The sequence below is a fragment of the Anolis sagrei genome, chromosome 4, assembly GCF_037176765.1.
Source record: "Anolis sagrei isolate rAnoSag1 chromosome 4, rAnoSag1.mat, whole genome shotgun sequence".
Lineage (NCBI taxonomy): Eukaryota > Metazoa > Chordata > Lepidosauria > Squamata > Dactyloidae > Anolis > Anolis sagrei.
In genome coordinates, this window is record NC_090024.1 from 60,574,420 (window position 1) to 60,597,751 (window position 23,332).

Consider the following 23,332-nt stretch of genomic DNA (forward strand, 5'->3'; position numbering starts at 1 on the left):
GCAACTAAGAAACTTATCTTCCACAGACCAGACTACAGATGACTCAAGAACAGGAGTGGAAGTGAATCTATATACCTCTTGTCAATATTTATTTTAAAAATTGGGTGATAAAACAGCATAGGTGCTGTGGAAAAATCCCCAAAAGGCCCATGATTAGCAAATTAGTACATATACATAATTTCTCCATTTTATTCCAGGAACTCAAGCATAACAAGAGAGGGTAGAGGAGAGAGAGGAGAAAGATACAGGAGAAGCATTATTTCCTTGCATTATTACCCAACTGAGGAAAAGCATGGCATAAACCTCCCACAATTCCAAGTTCTTTGCCTAACCATGGCTCACAAAGAGGTCTTGTAACACAAGCAGAAACAAACATTTCTTACTTCTTCCAATAAGAAAAACAAATGTGGCTACTTTTCAAATCCACCACTGTTATTCTTGATACGTTATTATTTTCTGGTGAGATGGGTTATTTGTGCAAAATGACACAGGTAAGAAAAATTAGGATGACTCAAGACTGTTAGCCATGACCTAAAGTATTATAGACTATATGTGTACCGTCCCTTCACAAAAAGAAACCTTTCTATTTCTCTCTGCCCTCACAATTCTTTAGGACCTCTTGAAAATGTTGTATAGGAATTTCCCATATGAGACACACACCAATAAGCATGAGAAGCTCATTAATTTTAAAAAGAGAGAATAGGACTCTCTTTCTTTCACACACATGCACAAAATTTCAATACTTCTGAATGGAAGAAAAATGTAATGGTAGCAAATGGAAAGCATATTGAGAAACAAAAGCATTTTTAGTTTTTTTTAGAAATTGTGGTTCTCTCTCTCCCCACCCCCAAATTCAACTCAAGGAAAGCACAATCTAGCCAAAGCCAAGAACTGCTAAGTCCTATTCATTTTAATGGATGAGGGACAAGCATATGCTGAACTCTTTTACTAAAATAAATTGACTTTCAAGCTCTTAAACAAGACTGTGGAGTGTCCCATGGCTTATAAGGATGGGGGGGGGGGGTATAAGGAGAACAATCTGGAAAACAAAATTAGGAAGTGAGAGTAACTGTCCATCATCCTCTGCTTCTGTAACTATGCCTTCCAGTCCTACATTGACCAAGCTGCCAACGCCTCAAACATTTGTTAGGGATCATCTTTTAATTTAGACAAAAGGATGCATTCCTCATTCCTAGACCAGCACTTTTTTTGCCATCAGGCTCATAAAACCTTTTCACAACCTGGATTACAAGAGAGCCCTTTAAGGTTTTAGGATGTGGCTTCTCTTACTAAGTAACAAAATACACCCCATGGTGTCTCATTGACCCCACTCAGCTGTCCTTTGACCTTTCCGATTGTTATAACCTAACTGGGGAGCCACAGAACTTGCCTCCCATATCAAAAAGGCTAATGTTGCTTCCTCCTAGCACCTGGTGAAACAAAATGCAAGGAGCAACCCCCACCCTTAACCCCAAACCCATGACTTCGAGGACTCTCCAGATGTTTCCATCTCAAATCTTCTTGAAAGCTGGTTTGGTGTCTGTGTGGTAACTAAGAAGCAGCAATTAGGACCTGGTCGATGGCAATGACCCTCTTGTTCTATCGGGCCTGAATACCCCATTGGGCCTCCGGCCCCTGAGGATACAGCAGGTCATAAAAAAGGAATAGATCTTTGGCCTCCTGGAAATACTGTGGCATTTAAGTACAGCTACAAACAATAGGACTCCGATCCACCATATAAAGTAAGCCATGCTTCTTTAACTGACCCATAGCGAAGAAAAGGGGAAAAGGTCACTTCCCAATCGCCCCACAAGTTATTTTCCCTCTTATTACTGAAATTATATCCATTCCACACTTTCCCCTTCTTTTTCTTTTATCAAAGAAAAAGATAAAATATTTTACAATTCTGTCAGGAATTCTAAACTATCTCATTTTTACTAACTGTACTGAAATCTGACACACTGATTGTGAAAACAAATGTCTACATTTGAAAGGAAACTGCCAAGTGCTATTCACATCAAGATTCCAAAATATTTCTAAGAGACATACTACTATATTATTCTTATGTCTGTTTTTCAAACAGGAAAATCTGAAAATATTAACTTTCAAATTCAACAACAAATACCTAATTAATTCCTAACTTCTTAATCATTGTGTTACTTTTGCAACCAATTGGTTGTAGGGGAATAAACTGAAATTTAGTCCCAACAAAACTGTTCATTGTTGGAAGTCTTGCTACTTTGGTGGCATAGGCCAACTCCTTCTAAACCTGTTCTACTGGGATGGATCCAGTGGTGGTACTACTGCTTCTTTGGGTGGTGGCACTGAATGGGAATGCTTTGACCCACTTCCAGCAAGTGGACCAACTATGCACCACAACTTTCACAGGCATCAAGAATATATTACAGTTGGATCTTAGGATCCATTAGGATTTGATTCCAGGACCCCCTGTGGACACCAAAATCCATGTATGTTCAAGTCCCATGATGTAAAATAACATACTAAAATGGTTTCACTTGTATAAAATGGCAAAAATCAAGGTTTGCTTTTTGGATTTTAGAAACATATTTTCAAGTCATGATGCAGAATCCATAGATATGAAAAGCCCACTATACTATGCCATCTGTCACATATAGCTAAACCTGAAAACAGCTTAGAAACTACAGATAATGCAGAAACCAGTTGCTAAAGTGTGAAGTGCAGAGCTTTCTTGATTAAGTTCTTATGGGTTTTTTCGGGCTATATGGCCATGTTCTAGAGGCATTTCTCCTGCCTCTAGAACATGGCCATATAGCCCGAAAAAACCCACAAGAACTTAGTGATTCCAGCCATGAAAGCCGTCGACAATACATTGAACATCTCTACGCTTTCTTGATTGTTTATCTGTTCCAATACATCAACTGAAAACTAGCTTCTGGTTGCCATTTGAATTGAATATACCCTATATAGTACAAGCCTAGAAATTTTAGTAAAATCACCCCCAAAAAATCTGAGTTGACTTATCCTTGAGTCAATGTGAGAGCTGTATTTCAAATATATGGCACAGATCAAAATCCATATCCCTCCCCCCCAACCTGCCTTCAACTGATACAGGAGGTTGACTTATACATGAAGGTATGTAGTACTTAAAGGGCAGCCTTGTCTTGCACATTCTTGCATAAATATTACACCACTGGACCACCCTTTAGGAAGGTAATCATTTTCAGTTGTGGCACCTAGCCTCTATAACACCACTCATCAGCAATGTTGATAATGTACAGTCATCTCTCCATATTCACAGATTCTGTATTCATGGATTGAAAATATTCCCAATTATTTTATATAATAATAATAATAATAATAATAATAACAACAACAACAACATTATTCTCATATACCGCTATCATCTTCCCAAAGGGACTTGGGGTGGCTTACAGATGGCACAAAGTGCCTAAAAACAAACATAAAAGTGAACACAATATAAAATACAATAAAATAAGACACATGCACACATAAAAACACCAATTCAAATTCAATCAAGCTGTGATCTGCTATATATAAGGGACACTATTTTACTACAGCACTGCATATAATGGGACTTGCACATCCAGAAGTTTTACGATCCATGGGGTGTTGTGGAACCAAACTCCAGTGTATACTGTGTTGTTGTGTTTTGAAAGGATTTTTTACTTGGGAAGGAAGAAAATAAACATTTCTAATAATGAATATGTAAATGTTAAAAGCAAATTGTACAGTACTTACAACAGACCAATAATAGGGAAAACATTTATACTTAATCCTATTACACTACATCCCCATAAATACACAAGTTTCATTTGTACTGCCGTCTATCTACAAGGCTTGAAACATCAGATGAAAATAATTAGTTTTTCTATGCTTTAAAAAGGTTTTTATTTTAAAATTATCACAACGAGGGTTTTGTTGACTCCCTGTCCTTTGGTGTATTCAAAGGGTTTCTTGAGCAAATTAATCATTGGTTCCAATCATTAACTGTGCCAGCAGCATATAAGTGACTAGGAACAGCATGTTCAATTTGTTAACCTCAAAAGCACCACGAGACGCTTGTTGTTAGGAATGGAATGCTGATCTACAAAGATATAAACTATAACATTATGATGATGCTAATTTCATAGACACATACTAACATAAGTGTTTGATATTCAAGCAGAAATCACTGCCAAGGACAACTGCGGTGAAAAAACATCTTTACATCTGAAAATGTCTCCATTAGGAGGTGAGATGAAATATATTCCTGCTTCCACTACAACTGGAAATCAAGTTGGTGCACAAAAGCATAATTATTCAAGCTGCATCATGAAGGTAGGGGAAAAAGCAGAGATACCTTCTTGTATTTCTTTCAACGTTTTTTAAATGCTTTCATGATGGACGGTTGCTCTCAGTTGTTCTGCCACTGGATCCAGATGGCTGAAAACGTTGAAGACCTGTAGCAAAACAAAATGATTTAAAATAATTGAGGATCCTGGTAGATTATGTGTAGGTAAAGGTAAAGGTTTTTCCCTGACATTAAGTCCAGTCGTGTCCAACTCTGGGGTTTGGTGCTCATCTCTATTTCTAAGCTGAAGAGCCAGCATTGTCCATATACACCTCTAAGGTCATGTGGCCATCATGACCGTTTGGAGTACCGTTACCTTTCCGCCAGAGCAGTACCTATTGATCTACTCACATTTGCATGTTTTCAAACTGCTAGGTAGGCAGAAGCTGGTGCTAACAGCAGGAGCTCACCTCGCTCCCTGTATTCAAATCAGTGAGCTTTCGGTCCTCAAGTTCAACAGCTCAATGGTTTAACCCACTACGCCACCGGGATTATGTGTACCAATTCACAATTTAGAGCCTCCTTATAAAAATCACATAGGAATTTGCATTGCAAATCTATGTGTGCCTAATTACACATTCTTCCATGTCTAATTATATGTTCAGGCTGCAGTTGGATTCCCCCCACCCCACCCTTTGAGAGATTCTCACTGCACGCAGCAGAATCTACTAGTGAGTAAACTAGCATAAGACTACAATACAATTTTCCTTGCATTAGTGTTACACAGACTCTATAATTTGCTGGGTTGCACTCTGAACAGATACATAGTGTTTCAGACTCGTAAACAACAAGGTCCTATGCATCCAAAGAATTTTGGATCAAAAATCCTGAGGATAGTTTGAAAACACATAAAAAATGACACAGACAAACAAAACAAAGAGTGGTCTCCAAAATAAACTGTGTCCGAAAACTCATGCAAATCCACACACCACTAGCACACCATGTGGAGCACACTCCACCCCACTTGGGTTTCAAGTGACTACCATATGGATATTCCTTTGTGTCAATTGGTCTGACACTGGGAGAGATAACTCCAAATGCTGAAAAAGTATTGCTAAGAAAATACATACTTGGCACATTCCCTATACACAGCAGAATGGAAGAACTTAATTGTACAGATTTGCCATCTACTGTAGCTAGGAAGTTCATAAAGTAGACAGTAAGAGCTTGAGAGAAAAAATCACTTGTTAGCCTCAACTAGACACATTATGAACTCTTTAATAGGTGCACCTACACTGTAGAATTAATGTGACTTGACACCACTTTAACTGCAACAGCTCAAGGCTATAGTATCCTAGGAGTTGTAGTTTGATGAGGCACCAGCAATCATTGGCAGAAGGGGAAAGGCTAACACCTTGTAAAATTACTACAATTGCTATTCCATGGCATTGAGTCATGGTAGTTAAAGTGATGTCCAACTGCATTAATTCTAGAGTGTAGATGTAATCTTGGTCGACACTTATGAAAGCCCCGTTTATTCAACCCTTAGTAGTAATAGTCACTAAATTTAAGAAAATTAAATATTGTATTAATTAACTATATTCCCTTTATTTTTATTTTATCCCACCTATCTCTCAATATAGGGATTTAAGACAGCTTAAAATAAACAACAAGCTAGATGTAAGCTTGCTAATGTTGCTTTATAAATATGCCATTGCTTTTAGTAAAGTCTATTACTTCAACCTTTTAAAGTCATTAACAACATGAAAATGCATCTGAATGGATGTGCACGTTCAGATGAGAAAAGGAAAAGCTGAAATGTATACATCGTTAAATGAGTTTTCTCAGCCAACACCTTGCATAAATACATTCAAATTAACATACAATATTTATATTACAATGTAACATAACGTAACATAATGTTTACATAGTATTTATGGTAAAACAACAGTCACCAACAATGCCAGAAATGACATCCAAAAGAAACACTGTGTTTTTAAAGAGAACATTCTGTTTTAGAACACGAGAACCCAGAAATTAAAATCTGGATGCAGGAAGGTAAGTTTATTGCACCAGAGAATTAAGGTTACCTTGTAATTCAGGAAAAAAAAACTATTACAACCTGTTTTCATACACTATATTGTAGTATAGGAAAACATTAAAGAGAAATATTCAGATAGTCATCAATTATGTGGTTACTGAAAAACACTGCGGCTTTGACCACATGGTTATTTTTATGTACCTATAAGTCAATTCTGATTTATGGAGACCTTAAAATGAACCTATCCTGGGATTTTCTTGGCAAGTCTTGTTCTGAAGTGTTTGTCATTGCCTTCCTCTTATTCTGAGGGTGTATCTACACCAGGCATGGGCAAACTTTGGCCCTCCTGGTGTTTAGACTTTAGCTCCCACCATTCCTAACAGCCCCAGGCCCTATCCTTTCCTCCCTCAGCAGCTTAATTAGGAAGGGGCTGGAAGCTGCCTTCTACACTGTAGAATCAATGCAGTCTGACACCACTTTAACTGCCATGCTATGACAACTGTAGTTTGATGAGGCACCAGCATTATTTGGCAGAGAAGGTCTTGTAAAACCACAAGTCCCATGATTCCATAGTGAGACTTGTGGTTTAACCCATGGTGGTTAAAGTGGTGCCGAAATGCATTAATACTACTGCAGATGCACCCTTAGAGAGTGTGGCTTGCCTAAGGTCACTTACTAGGTTTCCATAGCTAAATTGAGATTTGAAACCCAATCTCCTAGCATCCAATACTCAACCACTACTCTACACTGCCTCTTAACCTCATAAAGAAACAATTTTGTAGACTGCAACAATACAATGTGCCAAGCTTGACCAACCTTTCTGAGTGACCATAGCAGCACGGGAAGGTTCAGCTTATAATGCGATCAGAATACTTGTAACTGATTTTTTTTTAAAAAAAGACTACTTGTAACTGGTTGTCACTTGGTCTGAACTGCTGAAGTTTTGTGACTGAACAATAAGGAGCCATGTAATTCTACTTACCCTTCCTCCTAACATGTGTTCAGGGTTGAGACAGCTGGGAACATCTAAATCAAGTATTGTATAGCTGCAACCTCCAAGGGTCTGAGCACATTTCCTTCTACATGAACCTTTTGTCTTACAAAGCAGCTACTGGCCCTGGACCATGACCTTGAAATGGTTACTCCATTAATTCAAGCCTTGCAGGGTAGATTTAGGAATATATTTATTTAAAAGATAAACTCTAAAGACTTAACTTTGATACAATGTGCTTCCCATTTCAACCACAAAATAGCACAATAGTGAAGCTAATCTCTGACCATGTCCCGCAACTTCCAAAAATGCTGAAGAATTCAAGCAGAGCAAGGAAGACATCTATCATTATAATGCAGCATCTAGCCAGTCTAGAGCCAAGCCAACCAAGTATTCTTCATTGCCCTGATTTGTAGCTCTCCTCATTTTCTAACTCCCTCTAAGCTGTATCACTTTCCACACCTCCAGCTTTTAAAACAATCACTTATGGTCATTAGAGTCAAGCTACATTGCTCCTGACCCGGCAAATGCTTTCATTATGATTATTTTTAACGTCCATAATCCAATTCCAACAGCACCAGGGCTGAAATTGCTATTTTCGGGGCCACGTGCTGAACATTTCACCTGCTAGTAATGACATCTTTGTATTTTCTTCCAATTATGCTCAAAGCTAAGACCTTTTGCCCTGGGCCACAGACCTCTATTCAGGCTGCACACATTCGCTTAAGCACCCTGATCCTTTGTTGTCATTCTCAGTCTTTCATCTATTATTTACATCCATTGAAGGGGGAGCTACTCGACCATTTGGGAAGCTTTAAAGCAAAGCTTCTAATCATCTTAATTTCTTTGCCTTTTCCACTCCTGGTTCCCTCTGCGTGAAGTGACACAGCAAGCAAATTGACAAAATCATTTTGCAAGTACACAGTTTTGACACTTCCTCAAGCTTCCCAAAAGTAAGGGGAATCTCTCTCTCTTGTGTGTAATAATAAATATATACATGCAGTCTGAAAGCGAGATATACATTCAGTTTTCTTACCAGAAAAGTTCTAGCTTTTAATAATTTATTTTCAATCTATTATTCATTAAAATATGCCAAATACAATCAGCCAAACTAAGAAATTATTGAGCTTTTTTGTATTGATAAAATGGATACTGAGTAACTCCAAGATGTTTGCTATTTTAAGCTGTGAACTAATGACACAATCGGATAAAGCTTTGTATTAAACAAAACAGCACACTACAAAAAGCATTTTAAGAATGGCAATCATATACCAATTCCAGCATAGCACACTACAGTTCTCTATCTTATTTTTGTATACAATTTGAAGTATACCCCAAATGTACATCATACATACAAACCACAAAATGAAAAACACTCTGCTCAATCAACATGACCCCAAAAGGCAACCCATGATATGATGAAACATAACAAAACAAGATAGCTTTTTGCAGTCCTGATTATTCCAATGGCAACAAAACTCAAAAGTGCAAATTAGATTTTTCTGTTTACCATCATTTCAGTTAACTGGGTCTGATGATTATATCCATTGGAGAATCCTGAAATCCAACCAGAGCAGCGTGTAATTCATCTTGAAGAAGCTTTTTTTCCTGTAAGGACTCCCTTTCTAACTGTTGGTCTCTGCCCTCTTTGAAAGCCTCCTGCCCCCTTGTCTTTCCTTATTTCCACCATTTGTTTCAACCAGCAGTTCACCTGAGACTCATCTATCTTACAAGGCCTCAAGTGACAGATGCTCTTAGAAATGACCATATTGCTGAGTGAACAAAAGATAACATCACCTCTAGGAACTCAAGGGAGAAATACAACAGCAGCCTTAACACTGCGTCCTTCTGATGTTACATCGTAAACCATTCACAAGTGAGAAAAGACCATAGCTATAAAGAAAATAAGTCTTTCACAACAAATTAAATAAGAAAGCAGATTCCTGAAAAGTACATACTACAAAAGTGATCTAGGGTTTACTCTATTGGGAGGAAAATCTGTTTTCTTTATTGTTTATTTTCAAAAATTAACAAAATCAAGGATGATATGGTTGTTTAGAAAGAGTACACTGAAACAGAACATTGGTTGGTCTAAAACTGAGGAATGTTAGGTTGAATCAAGATTTACGCATAATTAACATATTCATCATTGAACCCAATCAAGCTTACGTTTAAGCACAATCACATCTGGCTCCAAGCAAACTCAGGTTTCAATCCAATTTGTGTTATACTTTCCAGGAGTGGGAAGACTCACTCTACTGAATGGAAGATATGGTTACAAATAACCAACTTCTGTTCTGGAATACATATCTTTTATTTTTCTACAACAAATTCTGATTGTATGCAGAAATGAAGAACTTTCACTCAGAAACAGTAATATTTATTTATCCTTACAGCAAAGCTAGTGGTATTGATTATGATAACAAGGGGGACAGACCAAGTCATCCGACTATCAAAATAAATTATACATTTAAAGATTCCAACATACAATTCAGCATCATACATATTAGCTGAAGCCTGGTTATGATGTTGGACTACAACTCCCAGAACCTCCAACCACTGTCACAGTTTGGGGTTTAAACCTCTGCTTTTGAAAGTTAAGTTAGTATTTCAAGGATAGAATGGAATTTTAAACAATTATTTTAAACTAATTATCATGAAATAAACAAAAGAAATGATTACTGCATTCCTTATCTGGTAGAGCAAGCATCTGTGCTCCTTCAAGATTTTCCTTAAAAAGTTTGTTTGTGTGGACAATTCTTTCCAAGGTCCCTTGCAATAGCTGAAGCCCCCTTATTCTATAACAGAGATAAGCCTTCATGCTGCCCCTGGTCCCCACTTTTACAGTCTCGACAATTGCCGTGATGTAAGCCTGTACATCAATTTAGAACTCAATTTGCGACAAAATAAATGTTTGCTTCCCCACCCCCACAATATATTTGAGCTGTGATTGGTTCCATCCATGGATACAGAAAACATGGGTGTGGAGGGTCAACCATATTTGCATTTTCCCTCTATGGTTCTTCTCACCACTTTTGAGAGGACTACTAAGGAAAATGAAGGTATTTGCCCACCTACAATGAAAGAACTGTGTTGGGATAACTACGGGCAACTTTTATTAATTGTTACCTGTTTAATCTTTCTTCCTGAACTGCAACTGACTATAAATAGGTGTGTACTTGATGTTAGATAAGCTGAAGCAGTGGCCCTAACAGACACAGTCCTCAGAGAACTTGGATGAGACACCAGAGAACATATATGAGAGGATGCTATTAAATCAACTAGGTCCTGTTATTGAACCCCAGCTTATTGAACAACAAGTGGGCTTCAGACCAGGAAAAAACGATACAGTTCAAATTCTTAATCCGACTGAGGACATCGAGGAAGGATATGAGAAAGGTTGCATTATTAGAACAGTTTTTGTCAACCTTGCCACAGCCTATGACACGGTGCAAAATAAAAAAAAAACTGCAGAAAGTCTACCATATTACCAGAAGCTATGATTTTACAAAAACAGCCCAGATCCTCCTAGAAAACCATAGCTTCTGTGTGGAGTTTCAAGGCAGGAAAAGTTGATGAAGGAGGCAAAAAAAATGGCTTACCCCAAGGCAACGTTCTTGCACCAACCTTGTTTAACATCTTTACTAACAATCTAAGATAGCCACCACTCACAAATAAGACTTTGAAACAGTCGAAATCCAACTTACTTATGCCGTGAAAGATCTCTCCAGCTACAGCTACCTGAAGCTTAAACCTGCCAAGACACAAATGTATGGTTTCTACTATGGAACCATGAAGCCAACAAGAAATGGAAGGTCAAGAGGTTGAACATTGTTTCCATCTTAAATATCTCAGTGTCACCTTAGATAGAACACTTGTTAATGTTTCATACCATCCTATTTGTAGTATTATTAAACCTGCTGAATTACATATCTCTGAACACGTATATGTTTACATATATGAACATATGGCCATTGATCTAATTATCTCCAAGTGGAGAAGGTACAATAAGGTATGTGGTCAAAACTTCAGTCTTTTATCTGAAGAAGTTGCCAACACTGGAACATGACCTTGAAATGACAACTCCATTAAAGCTTATCCTATACGGTCCGTCCGTCCCCCGTCCCCCCCTTTTTTAAAGGCCCTCGTTAAATTAACTACTTTTAAACACAATAGGATCAATATGAATGCAGGAAAAAGTACACCCTCATGGTAAGTTCTTATTGCATGATTGATCAAAAACAAAACAAAAAACCCTGTAGCTTTCCAGATCACAGCTAGTGCAAAAAAAAAAATACACCCAGGGGAAGAAAAATCCATCAGAATGAAAACTCTGAAAGGGCTTACCCTTCACCAACCTCTTTGCATTTCAAAAACTCCTTAAGTCCCTTCAGCTAAACCCCTGGGTTTAAAACACTGCAAAAATACAAGAGGGGGTAGCTGTCATTTATCTTCCATTTGGCCTCTGTTCAAGGCTGTAAAGTCAGCCAACTTTGAACAGAAAAAGAAAATAAGTCTTTGTGTGACCCATTCTGTTTGAAAGAAAACTTCCAGACGTGTACCATTTGTCCCTTTACATCTAATCTACAGTTAATAGCAAATAGTATAGCAGGGTGTTCATAAATGGCTACTGAAACCCGCATAATTATGAATTATATCTGTAAAACATTTGTGCGTACATATAAAAGGAAGTGTGTGTGTGTGTGTGTGTGTGTGTATACACACACACACAGGTAAAGGTTTTCCCCTGACATTAAGTCCAGTCGTGTCCGACTCTGGGGTGTGGTGCTCATCTCTATTTCTAAGCCGAAGAGCCGGCGTTGTCCGTAGACACCATGACTGCATGGAGCGCCGTTACCTTCTCACCTATTGATTTACTCACATTTGCATGTTTTCAAACTGCTAGGTTGGTAGAAGCTGGGGCTGACAGCTGAAGCTTACGCCGCTCCCCAGATTCAAACCTGCGATCTTTCAGTCAACAAGTTTAGCAGCTCAGTGGTTTAACCCTCTGCGCCACTGGGAGCTCCATGTATATATATACATACATGTATATATATACATACATGTATATACATACACGTATATAGGACATAAGAGAAGCTTCAAGTGTCCTTAAATGGCATGTTCCAAAATACAAATCAATACAAATCAATTCAAACTAATAATAAGTCATACACTAGGCAAGGTACAGGCTGTATCTTAAATTTCTACAGTTTAAGAAGCATAGGCAATTTCAAGGGAAATTGGGATTTTATCGGTCACGGGGACCTTCTTAAGTTTATTGTCAGAGCGCTATGACTCTATTTATATGTTCTGCCCTCATTATCAGACACATCCTGTAACTGCAGTCTTTAAAATGCTTTTTAGAGCTTTAAATTTATACAGCTCTTGTTTCAGAGTAATTTCACTATATTGATTAATCAAGGCATTCAATATATATATGGCAAAGAGAAAGAAATTCCATTTGGAAAAATGATATGCTAGTGTCATCTTTAATATCTGTTTAATACAGGCAACCCAAGCCTTGAACTAAAGTTACCTGAATAAAGTCTCACTGACATCAAAGAAACTTCTATTTATGGATGCGTGCTTCAAATCTGAGCCATATGGCACACGATCTGTAATCAACAGAGCTTTTTCCTAGCAACGTGTGCATACAACTGCAAATCCTAGTATACAAGTCATGTTCACAGATATTAAATGCATATTTTCCTGCTGGCTATGAACAGAAAACAAGTTGGCAGCAGTAAAAAGAAAACTAGACTTCAAATTTTATTCACTTTCTCTTGGGGTGCTTTGATGTTCTTTTTTTCCTTTCTATTATCCACTGTCTTTGTATAATTGCTGTATAACTTAGCAAGCAATTCTCAAAATTACCCTTTAACTGGATTGCCAAATTAACTTTATTTAAAATAGCCGTATTTCAAAATATTTGCCTTTTACCCCAGAAAACCACAGTGTTCCTAATTTGCAGTGAGTAGCAGGTGGGGGAAGAGGGAGGGAGGGAGAGAGAAACTTTATATAGTGTAATTATAGGAAATAATTGATTGCCTTATCAAAACAATTAAAAGGTTTTATGCAGATAAATGCTGGAATGTGCATAAATGATAGATTTAATGTAGCTTTCAGCTAAACTCATTGGATGAAAATTGAATGTATTACATTCATAATTACATATTTTGAATGTCATAAATATATCTGTTTTAGAACTAAATTATCAGACTGCAAATGATATCTGAATGAAACCAGACAGTCAGAAAAATTGTCTTCGACAATACGTTAGTCAGAAAACTGTTGTTGAAAACCAGTAAAAAAATCTACAAGAGAATGTAACAAATATGTTAAATGCTACATGCCATATGATAAAACTTAACATCGACATTCCCGTTTCCTGTTTGTGTTTCCAAGTAGAAAGATGAAACATACACTTTAAGTTTTCTGTATATATGCCACAAAGCCAGTATGATATAGTCATTTGAATGCTGGACTAGGACTAAGAGAGACCAGGGTCACCATAAATTGGGGCTGACTTACAAGGCACAAAGGGTAGCTCACCTGAAACTGTGATGAAACAATCTCTGTTTACACAGAGCCCCTTGACTTAGAACTGATAAGCAGCCCTCTCTCTGAAGCAGAACAACTGTCAAGAAGAAGAATTCCAGAAATGGCAGGGAGGTGTCATTCCTTACTGTGTGGATGGGAGAAGGGGACTGTTGTTTTACTATTCATATTCCTCTTACTGAAAAACAACTGTATCTATCATCACCTCAGCTTCAATTTATGGTGACCATATGAATGAGAGACCCCCAAGTCACCATATGTCCTGCAGACACAGGGCTGTGGTTTTCTTAACTGAGTCTATCCATCTGTAAGACAGAATTTCCCTTTTCCTCCTGCCTTTTGCCTTATCAAGAAGAAATATTATCTTCAGATGACTTGTGTCTTTTTGTGATATAGCCAAAGAACGACAGTCTTGGAATAGTCATCTTGGCTTCATGGGCTTCAAGCTTGATTTGGTCTAGGACCCACTGATTTGGGATTTTTCTAGCAGTCCATGGTGTCTGCACAGTTCTTCTCTGTACATAGCACCATTTTCAAATGAGTTGATTTATTTCTTCTTCACTGTCCAGGTTTCACAACCATAGATAATAATACAATAAATTATTATTATTATTATTATTATTATTATTATTATTATTAAATAATAATAATGTTATTATTTTACAGAAAATGAACACGTCAAACTACTCTGGGACTTCCGAATTCAGGCAGACAAAGTTTTGGAGAACAATACTCCTGATCTCACGATCATGTTAAAAAACCAAGTATGGATCGCCAATGTTGCAGTCCCAGGTGACAGCAGGATTGAAGAGAAACAACTGGAAAAGGTGATATGATAGAGGATTTAAAGATCAAATTGGCACAAGCCAGTAAAGGTGCTCCCAGTAGTGATCGGCACACTGAGTGCAGTGCCTAATGACCTTGCCCTGTACTTAAACACAATTGGCGCTGACAAAATTACCATCTGTCAGCTGCAAAAGGCCACCTTACTGGGATCTGCACGCATTATTCGCCAATACATCACACAGTCCTAGAGACTTGGGAAGTCTCTGATGTGTGATCCAATACAACAGCCAGCAGAGTGATCTTGTTTGCTGTGGACTCATCTTGTTGTGTTTCAAATAATAATAAACTTTATTTGTATACCACCCTATCTCCCAAAGGCACTCAGGGCAATTTCCAACATGGAAGGCAAACATTCAGTTGCCAGAAAGAAACCATACAGACACAATTACATCAAAATAAACACATTCGACAATATAACACAACCTAATTAAACTTAATAGACAAAATAAATACGTCATAAATACAAAAAATACATAGAAACTGGATTACAATGGCAGCGGCAATCCTAACTTCAGTATTCAAAGGTTTATCTTTACACTTCAGGGTGTTATCTAGTTTCTTTATGGCTTCTCTTCCAAATCCTAGTTTTCTGATCTCTTGACTACAGTCTCTATTCTGATGATGATTGAGTTATGGGTTGAAAAACTTCAGCTACTTCAATGTCTTTATCATCTACTTTAAAGTTCATTATTTTTTCTTAATTGTTCCAAGTAATTATTGTTCCAAGTAACTGTTCCAAGTTGATAATGTTTGTGAGCAGTGTGGTTTCATCTGCATATCATAAATAATTGGTGTTCCTTCCTTCAATTTTCATGCCTCCTTCTGCCAAATATTCAGTATTTGTCTTTGTAGCTTAAACCAGCTCTATTGGCACGCCATCTATTCCTGGTGATTTATTTCTTCCCACTGCTCTGAGTGCAGTTTCCACTTCACTTTCTAAAATTGGAGGGTCATCTTCATATGGTTCTTCCTTGATTGAATCTGTCATCCTTTCATCTCTTTTATATAGTTCTTCCATCATTTTAAAAATTTATTTCTAACTTGTTCATGAAATGTGTCCCATTGCTGGCCCTTAGCTTCAATTTCACTTTGATTTCTTGGATCTTGTGAAAATTATACCTATGCATTATTAAGTAAAGGTTTCTAGAAATATTAGAATTTGAAATTAGCAATAAGTGAGCATCATAAGGTTTTGTGAAGGTAATGTTGTGTTGTCATATAACTGGTACACATAGAATACCCAGAATTACCGTTTGAATAGTGCACCCAATGTTCTTTCTTTCTTGCTGTCTTCAGATCATCTCCAGGAAGAGCAACGAAATGAAGCTGAAGCTTAATCCAGACAAGACAGAGGTCCTCCTGTTCAGTCACGAGGTTGATCAGGGTATAGGGTGGCAACCTGTGCCCGATGAGGTTACACTCCTCCTGAGGACACAGGTCCACAGTCTGAGGGTCCTCCTGGATTCGGTGCTGATACTTGATGCCCAGATGTTGGTGGTGGCCGGGAGGGCCTTTGCATAGTTAAAACTTGCGTGCCAGCTGCCACCGTACCTTGAGAAGCCTGATTTGGCCACGGTGGTCCACGCCTTGGTTACATCTAGATTGGATAACTGCAACACACCCTATGCACCTTGCCTTTGAAGATGACCTGGAAACTGCAACAAGTACAAAGGTTGGCAGCCAGATAACTAACTGGAGCTAGTTATAGGGAGCAGACGATGCCCCTATTAAAGCACTTCCACTGGCTGCTGATAAGTTTCCAATCCCAATTCAAAGTGAAGGTTATCACCTATAAAGCCCTAAACAGTTCAGGTCTTGCCTATCTTTGCAACCGCATCTTTCCCTATGAACTGGCAAGGACTCTAAGATCTGCCGGGTAGGCCTTCCTTTCACTTTCGCTACCGTCACAAACATAATTGGTGAGGACCAGAAACGGGGCCTTCTCAGTGGTGGCCCCCCAGCTCTGGAACTCCCTCCCCAGGTAGATTAGATTAGCCCCCACTCTGTGTGCCTTCCACAGGGACTTGAAAACAATGTGCATTTGAATAACGGTTAGTCCCTGATCATGAATGCCCAGCCCTAATTTACTGATAAGGTTTTTCCAGTCCCGGTGCTATAGTTTACGTTTTGCACAAGTCCTTGCCCAGCCCTCTCTAATCTGATCATGCCTACCACATTCCTGGTTTACTGGTTGTTGAAGTAGATTTGTTACATTTTATGATGTTTTAATACTCTGTGGGTTTTAATTGTTTTAATTAGATTGTTTATGTCATATTATACGTTATTATGTTTTTAATTGTGTCTTAGCTTGTAAATTTTGTTGTATGCTGGGCTTGGTCCTCATGTAAGCTGCCCTGAGTTCCTTTCGGGAGATGGTAGTGGGGCATAAAAATAAAGTTATTATTAATAATAATAATAATAATAATGATGATGATGATGATGATGATGATATAATACTATGTTACATCACAATGTAGATATGATCTTGGTCATCACAGCTGTGTTTGGAATTTAGTTATTGGGATTACAGGAGGATTTTACCCCGATATTACACACATAGAAATAATTGCCTGGTTGATACATTATGTTTGTTCATGTTTGTTAATGACTAACAGTGGGCGAGACTAATCATGGGAACAAAAAACATTAGCTGAAAAACGTTGAGCCTCCTAAATAATTTTTAGTTTATTACTGGCTGTGAGGCTAGAACTATGGGAGTTGAAGTCCAAAACTTTTGAAAATCCAACATTTTCTCTGCCACTGCTGATCAGTGTTATTTTCTTATCTTGACAGATTCCCAGTTTCACTGTATGGGGTAAATGGGAAAAAATAATTCACAAATTCAATCCTCATAAAACAAAAGAGGGTTTCTTTAAAAAAAAAACTAGCCAAAAACTGCCCAACTCTATAGGGAAATAACAGGAGCATTTAACTACTATCTTACATGGCAGCTAGTACATGTTAAATATTTAAAGTTAACCATAGTCAAAAGAAATGTACTAGAATTAAAATGCAATTAAAAAGGAAGATGAAAAATAAAAATGCAGTGCATACGAACACACAAGCTATTCTGTGAATTCACTAGCAACTAGGGTGGCAAGCCCTAGCCTAATTCCCTAATAAAAGCTCATGACAACCTGCAGTGTATAGGAGTGCAAATCACATTAGTGGGAGATACCAGATGACCAAGGAAAGTGCTGGAGGCCTGGTAAAACCAGTAAACAAAAGGCAGCATTCCAGATAAATACCACTGCTAGGGTCAGCATTGTGTGATGCCTGGATCTGATAATGCAAAAACAGATTAGATGCTAACAACAAAGGAATAAAACGAAGAACAAAAGGGTCATTCTGACACATCAAGGAATTATCTTCATTAACCCAAAGTACATTTACTGAGCGGTAATAATAAAAAAAAACAACCTCACCCTATTCTTAAATGCCATTTGCGGCAATGAAACTGCTGACGACCCTGAGACTTCACAGGCTACTGGATGTGACTCTTTACTGCATCTAATTCACCAGGCAAATTGGTCCCTTTCCTTCAGAAACTCTGTGACATTTTAAAGACCTTTAATGATTTTAAGATTTGTTGTTTAGCTCATTACAATTTCCTGCTGGATTGCCACAGTGTAGAATCATAGAGTTGGAAGAGATCTCATGGGCCATCCAGTCGAACCCCCTGCCAAGAAGCTGGAAAATCACATTCAAAGTGGAGTTTGAGATGGAAATGATATACGGTGGTCTAAACGTTACTAGCTCCTTTTTATGTGCTCATAATACAGTTACTGTCATATAAACTAGGTTTCACCCCATGCTTCAAGAAATTACATATTCTGGAAGGTCTGCCTTAATAAGTCCTTGAAATCCAATGGTTATAATTTAGTGGGGTCTAAAATCTACTATATTTATCCCTCAAGTCTGAGCCAACTGTACTTTCAGTCTTTGGGTTATGACCAGATGCAGACACATGGCTTGACCATCAATATTACTTTCCCTCATCCCTTTCTTAGGTCTTGCTTAGCATTCTGCCTATCTGAGAGCTTTGGAGACCTTAAAAGCTTGGATAGTCTTTTGCGACTTTGGTTTGGTTAACAGAGATTTGACATTTTTCTTTCAATCATAATACAGCTATTTTGTTTTTTCGTTAAAAGTGTGTAATTCTCACACTGACTAAATTATCATGTACCTTTAAAAATATTCCAGCAAGTGAGTATGTTGGTACATTAGGAATTATGTTTAAAATGTCAAGGATACTTACAGCGCAATGTATAATTCTATGCTTCTCCCTTTGGATATATTTTCTGCTTTTTAATACTTCCAGCATACAATGTGCCTCCTTGGACTAATGCAGTTTTGTGTCTATGTGTGTGTCAGGAGCAACTTGAGAAACTGCAAGTCACTTCTGGTGTGAAGAAATTGGCCGTCTGCAAGGACGTTGCCCGGGGGACGCCCGGATGTTTTCGATGTTTTACCATTCTTGTGGGAGGCTTCTCTCATGTCCCTGCATGGGGAGCGGGAGCTGACAAAGGGAGTTCATCTGCCCTTTCTAATGCATAGGAAGACCTAACTGCAACAGTGCAGTCTTCTCGATGTCCAAACAAAAGTGTAAGCCTCATTGAATTCAATTATATTTACTCCCAGCTCTGTTGGAAAAGGAATACAACCAATGCTCCCGTTCTACTCTGCTGGAAGTATGTAAATGGGACTTGAACTATATATGAATATCCAGAAACCTCACAAGTGACTTATTTTCTCATTAGGAATCAACTTCTCCTGTAAGGATGGCATATTTATAGGATTTGCAACATCTTAAGAAGCAACATGAATTTAGACAAAAGTCCCCAGTATTATTATTAATAGGCTGGAGCATTCTGGGTTTCCTTATTACCAAGCTATTCCACAAGTTATTACAGGCACATGCTCAAGAAATCTTGCTTCAGCAGAATTATGAGCCAGCTAGAATAAGATTTCACCTCACTTTCTGTCTCTGCGATACTTGAATTTTGAAAAAAACTGGCTTGTTATGTAAACAAGGATTGGTAATAAGGCCTTGGTGGTAACACTTTTTCCCTAGGATAACTTCCAGGAGTGAACTTCCCTTCCTAGGGATGAATTTCTCTCCCTCCCTGTTGTCTCACCCCCATTTGGAACTATGAGTCATTTGCAAGTCGGATGTCTGTAACTCGAGGACTATCTGTATGCTTCAAATATCTCCTTTCCTTTAAAAGTTCAAGATAGAGACAGCTAAACTACACTTCAGAAATGCTTTCTTTTCTAACAGAGATGGGTACCATAGATCAGATCAGATCAGCTTAACATGCCATAATCATTTATGGGAGTTTTACTCAAGTTGTTTCCTTTCTGTTGTCCTAGCTAATCTATGACATCTATATAGCAACTTACTAAAAAAAATTAAACCAAAAAAATCCCAAGTACACATTGGGGTGATATCTTTATTAGGCTAATGACCAAAAGGTGAAAAAAACAATTTTCAAAACGCACTAACTACATCTTCAGTAATGAGGAGAAAAGTGACAGTGGCAGTATCACAGCCCTACACCTTGCTAGAGATATTTGCGTAAATTGTTGCCCTTGATGGTCCTGAGAGAGAACTGAAGCACAAAGGCCACACACCTCTCCTTCAAACCATGGTCTCCAAAGTTGATGTCCAATGCTCAAACCACCATAGCACCATTTTATCAATCTCTGTAATTTGGAAAACATCTCTGCCAAATAATAGTGCACTGGACAAAATTTTGTAGCACAGCAAACAAAAAATTCCAGGATCCTATAGAGCCATAGCTCTCAATGTGGTGTCAAACTGCCATGTTTGCACTTAAACACTAAGTAGGAGACATCTGCTTAAAGGTAAAACAAGGACATCAGACAAGCCCCAACACTGGCTGTCTTTAGGAAGAGTCTGAAGACCTGGCTGTTCCAGTGTGCCTTTCAAGAATAGGAAACTCCTGGCTTCAAGTCCCAAATGCACTTTACTAGAGATTCAGGATTATCTGCACATTGCACCTACCTCCGAATATATATAACCTGTCAAGCTCAGCACTTTTAAACTTTGTTCATTACATTTGGCCCGGCCTTTGGTTTTAACTGTGTCATGGTGTCATGGTTTTATTGTTTTACTGTTTTGCTTGATATTTTATTATTTGCTTATAAGTTTATTGTGTATTATGTACTGTATGTTGTGTTGTTGGCGGCCTTGGCCTTTCTAAGCCGCATCGAGTCCTTCGGGAGATTTTGCGGGGTATAAATCAAGTTAATAATAATAATAATTCCAATGATCTAATTCTATTTTAATCTGTTGGAATTTAAAAGTCAATCTACATGTTTCCACTTGCAATATTTCAAACTCAAATTATCCCAAAGTTAGATAGTGATTTTATGAAAATCTCAAACACTGTAGAGACAAAGATGAAAACAATGTAGTAGCTTCTACTATTACATCAGTGACCTCGTTTTCGAAGGGTTGCGATTTCATTGGTTGAGAAATAATTGTGGTGTCAACATAAGATACAGTACCACCAACTCATGTAGCAAGTACTGTTTGCGTTTGAGGTGGGGGGTGGGAGTCAGTGGCCAAAAAAAAAAAAAAAAAAAGAAGAAGAAGCAACAAATAGGCTTTATCCCTCAATTAAAAGTTAATGTAACCTAGGCCAAAACCTGTTGTAGGCTAATATCCATGAATGGCTTTGGAAATTATTATTGCTCATTAAAGTACCCCAGTGATTTTTCATCACAGGTACTGAATCATCACCTGAGGCCAAGCACAAGAATGGCACACTCCGAAGACCAGGATTTGAATACCCATTTGCCTAGGAAACCCAGTGGATGACTTTCACCAAGGATAAATTTTCAGTCTTAGAGGAAGGCAATGGCACATCTATTCTAAACATATCTTTCTAAGAAAATTCTGTGATAGGTCCATGTTAGGTCTACAGTAGATTAGAAATAACTTAAAGGCACACAACAACCTCAACAATTATGCCATCACTGTAAGATGAAGTGCCATCCCCACCCAAAGCATGGACCATAGGTACTGCTCCAAATAGCTTATTCCCCCCTCTGACAAGTGCAAATGGCCTTTGGCCATCCCATCATTACAAAATTTGTTCAGGGTGACATAATGGAGGAGCAACCTAAATTGTAAATAGTAGAGCCTTGAACAATGGATGTTTGAAACATATTGCATAATGTTCTAGACAGAACCTATTCCAGCAAGTAGATTAAGGGAAAGGCCCTCAAGAAGCACTTGGATATCTTGATCAGAGATGTTATTACAAAAATGATTTCTAGTTTACTCATATTTTTAAAGTCAAATAACAAAAAAAAAATGGGTTGTTCCAAATTAAAAAATAGATCAAGCAAGATAAAACATGCAATCAAAGGCTGCAATATCTCAATAATATATTGGGAAAGTGGTGACAGGGGGGAGGAAGTCTCTGAAAGCAAATCACTCTGAACACTTTTATGATCCCAGAATACCCTAGCGAAAGGATACTGGGAGCTGCCATCTCAAAAAGGAATTTTCTCAAGCCCCAATCAACTGTTTTTATAAACTGAAACTGTGCTGCACAACCAGTGTGCCTCATCTAGAAATATAAGATTGCCAGGAAATTTTGAAGCCATGGGAAAAAAAATGAGGAAAAGTTTTTTTCCTCAGAAAAATTGGGGGAAATGCATTGCTAGTATCTTTTACAGCAGGCATGGGCAAACTTTGGCCCTCCAGGTGTTTTGGACTTCAACTCCCACAATTCTTAACAGCCTGCCGGAGGGCCCAAGTTTGCCTATGCCTATTTACAGGTTGAAAATAATTTGTTACTTTGGGAAAATACAATGTATTACATACATAATAGGATACAATTATAAAATTTTGTTTGGCATATAAATATCTTCTTTTGTGTCATTTCAGCCAGACACGTGTTACAAATGGAATTCCCATTTAAAAGCTTAAAAAAAAATTGCTAAGAAATTGCTAAGGTTTCATACTGTAAGAAACCTTTTGGTTTTATTAGGACCAGGCAAATAAACAATACGTTTTATTAGGAGCAGAAAAATAAATAAGGAGTTTTATTGGGAACAGGCAAATAAATAAATAAATATAAAAGAAACCATCAACGTTAGTAAAATCAATTTTTGTCTCCTCTAATCTTCCATAGAGTCAAAAAGACATAGAAAGAAGAGTGAAAAGGATACCAAAACTAAGTATTATAATGATCTGCTTCTGTACATTAGAAATGACGTACATGTTAGAAATAGGAGTATTGTGCTCCAGAACTCTGTCAGTCTGAATTTGGAAGTCCCAGAGGAGTTTGACATGTTCATTCTCTGTAACTTTTTCTGGCTTGTGATCCCACTAGTTCTTTGTCACAGGTAAATTATTATTATTATTATTATTATTATTATTAAATTATTAATTATTAATAATAAATTATTATTATTATTTGACCAGGGACCACTTAGATCAGGGACCACTCTCCAACATTAGAACCAAAAGGGTTATGAATCAGTTTTTGGTCAACTATAGATTCAGTTTGATTATTTGGGGGACTGATTCAGAAAATTGAATTGAATAGATCACATGAGCTCTAGTTTCTGACATAGAACA

At 37.7% G+C, this 23,332-nt stretch overlaps 1 protein-coding gene across 2 annotated transcripts in view; it reads right to left on the reverse strand.

Annotated features, from left to right (window-relative positions):
• The window catches only part of GREB1L (GREB1 like retinoic acid receptor coactivator), a 198,913-nt gene that overhangs the window by 100,490 nt on the left and 75,091 nt on the right, over positions 1-23,332 (reverse strand). For both annotated transcript variants that reach the window (XM_060775150.2, XM_060775149.2), the window contains exon 2: positions 4,343-4,442. The gene's annotated coding sequence lies outside the window, so the exon portion shown is untranslated. The remainder of the gene's footprint in view (positions 1-4,342; positions 4,443-23,332) is intronic.